Source organism: Cibotium barometz, chromosome 20 (assembly GCF_041138505.1).
Source record: "Cibotium barometz isolate CiBa-2024 chromosome 20, ASM4113850v1, whole genome shotgun sequence".
NCBI lineage: Eukaryota > Viridiplantae > Streptophyta > Polypodiopsida > Cyatheales > Cibotiaceae > Cibotium > Cibotium barometz.
In genome coordinates, this window is record NC_141065.1 from 19,257,672 (window position 1) to 19,260,382 (window position 2,711).

The following is a 2,711-nucleotide window of genomic DNA, read 5'->3' on the forward strand; positions in this document are numbered from 1 at the left end:
GATTAGAGAGCTAGAAGCTGTAAACCACTCCTTGAAAGAGAAACTAGTAAACTTGAAAGAAACCCCAGGAGGATTCAGAGAGAGGAAGAGAACTTTAAAGAATATAAGTGAGTTATCTGAAAGTAGTGGGGCTAAAAAGATGAGGCTCAACCTTGCAAAGAAATGTGTCTCTCACATTTCAGTTATTAATATCCGTCGAAATGAGGAGAGAATCAAGCTTCTCATTGAAGCCATGAATAAGGTAGACCTAGTCAGAATTCTTCAATCTCCAGAGAATACAAATTTGAGAGATCTTACTCTCAAAGAGTTGGTAAGAGACTTAAGGACCATTATGAAACCAGATGAAATAGTAGAGACTTATGACACTGTGGGTATTAGTCTCGCAAAGGTTACCAAGCTCTTTCTGGATTATGGTTCCAAAATTTTAGATGCAAGAGAATAAGGGCTTTTGGTTTGCCAAGATCCCTTTTAGTTTCTACTGCTAGGACTGCTATGAATCAAAAAATTCCGAGTATTTTTGGAGAGTCCATACATATTGAAGGGATAATGCCTTATGAGAAGCAGAAGAAAAAGAGTACATTTGTCTATAATGCCTTATGGGTGGATCTTAGAAAAGTACAAATTGCAATTGTGCATATGTATAAAATTATTGTAGAAGAATGTGGTGGTGTGCTAAAGCTCGTGTTGAAGCTGGATGAGGCAGAGATCCAAAAAGAACAAAAGATGGAAAGAGTGAGCATATCTATCATGAACAGGGCAATTGAGTACAACAATGGTAGAGGAGAGGAACCAGAACATAAAATCGAGTTGGAGATAGAGCTTTGGTGGGTTGGTGCAGCTCAGATACCAACTGAAAATCATCAAACCCTCAAATGGTTGTTCTCCCACACAGGTATCCCTAATATCCCTAATATCATTCAATCCCAAAGTACTGGAGATATGTTGATAGTTGATGGAGTTGGCAATTTCAAAGTGGAATGGCATTTGGGTGCTGACTTAAAGGCTATCAAATGTATGCTTGGAATATGCAATGGGGCTAATGCAAAGTATCCTTGCATTTATTGTATGGAAGGTATGGGATCAAAAGAGTGGATTAGTTTGCGACGACCAGCAAGGAGAGTCCCAATGAGAGACTCTATAGATCTGAGTAAATTTAAGAATAAAGAAGACATTTGGGATCCCATTCTTCCTATCTCTCTTAAGAATGTTCACATATGCACTTTGCATGCAGAGATAAGAATAATTGACAAGCTTCTGAGATTGCATCTTTATTATGCATATTCTATTAAACCAACATCCTTGGCAGATCAATGTATTGATAAATGTGAAGCATTGTTATAAAAAATGGGCTTTCATGGGGGTCAGGTTCATTTAAGGAAAGATCCAACAGTTTCAAGGAAAACACAAGATGTCTTGGCAGATGTCTCCATGGGAGGTGCAAAAGCCAGAAGATTTTTAGGAAACCATAGTAAAAAACAAGTGAATGTTACGTGGGATTGTTGGGAAGAATTGTGTGAGATCACGACAAATGTTGCCAGTACACCGCGGCTAGAAAATCTTAGAATAGAGGTTTGGAAGCATCTTGACATCTTTTTAAATGTTCTTAGACAATAGAAGACATCAGCTACATATGCGCAAGAGTACAAAAGTTCTATTACAAATCTCATTCAAATAATCAAAGAAGCATGGGGAGAAAAAGAAATCACATACTATTTGGTAAGACTCCTTTGTATTCATGATACACTCAGTGCAGTTGACATATGCTAAAAAAAAAAATTGTTATGCAGCACATTCTCCATATACATGGGCCATATTTTGTTGAGGAGCATGGACCCCGAGCAACATATAGTAACCAAGGGATGGAAAAGTCACATTACCAGGCACGCACATCATTCTTTCAGAGCACAAGACATGGTGGAGGGGCTACAAGAAGCAATGCTCTTGCAGAGTTATTCAACTGGTTTTTCCGAAGACAACTACAAAGAATGCAGAAAAATGACATTTCGGACACATAACACTGTCAAAAAAGAGAACTGTTGTATTCATAACTTTGTACAAAATTTTATCTATTGTAATCCAGAGTATGTACAAAAAGTCTATTCCAAAGTTTTCACATCATCATCCTTTGTCAGTGCTCCCCTGGAGTGTAGAATTTTCCTTCTCTTGTAGCCACCTAGTGTGTTAACATTGGTTTTATTTGCAGCTAGAGCATATGCAGAGTATGTCAAAAAATATCCTACTCTAGAGGAAGGAAACCCAGGGCCATAACCAAAAATTCTAGTAGCGGCTGTCTTCTCACGAAACATGATTTTGTTGGCATTGGCTTGTATAGTTGAGAAGCCATACAATCTACAAAGAGCTTTAATACAAAGTATAAGCCAGTCTGCATCCTCGGAGAACTGGCTATGCAACACATGGAAAATATTCTCATCCATTTTGGACAAATAGTGTCCAAGTGCGGTATCTTTCTTACTAGAGCCTGCTTGTTGCCTTGAGCCTTTACCTCTCCCTAAGAAGTTGTCTTCATATGCTAGCTCCAACTGTAAACAAGAGGAATACTGTGAAATTATTGTAAGTTAAAACAATATAATGTATGGATTCAAATTCATATTCATTTACCTTTTGATTTTCATCTTGTTCAAGTATATACGATGTCCAGAGTGAGATTGAGGTTTCTTTGATGTCTTTAAGTTGGACATAATCACTCTGTT

General features: G+C 37.7%; 1 pseudogene; it reads left to right on the forward strand.

Moving 5' to 3' along the window:
- The first annotated feature begins 1,428 nt into the window (after window positions 1-1,428).
- Window positions 1,429-2,015, forward strand: LOC147627632 (uncharacterized; annotated as a pseudogene).
- Window positions 2,016-2,711: the final 696 nt, after the last annotated feature.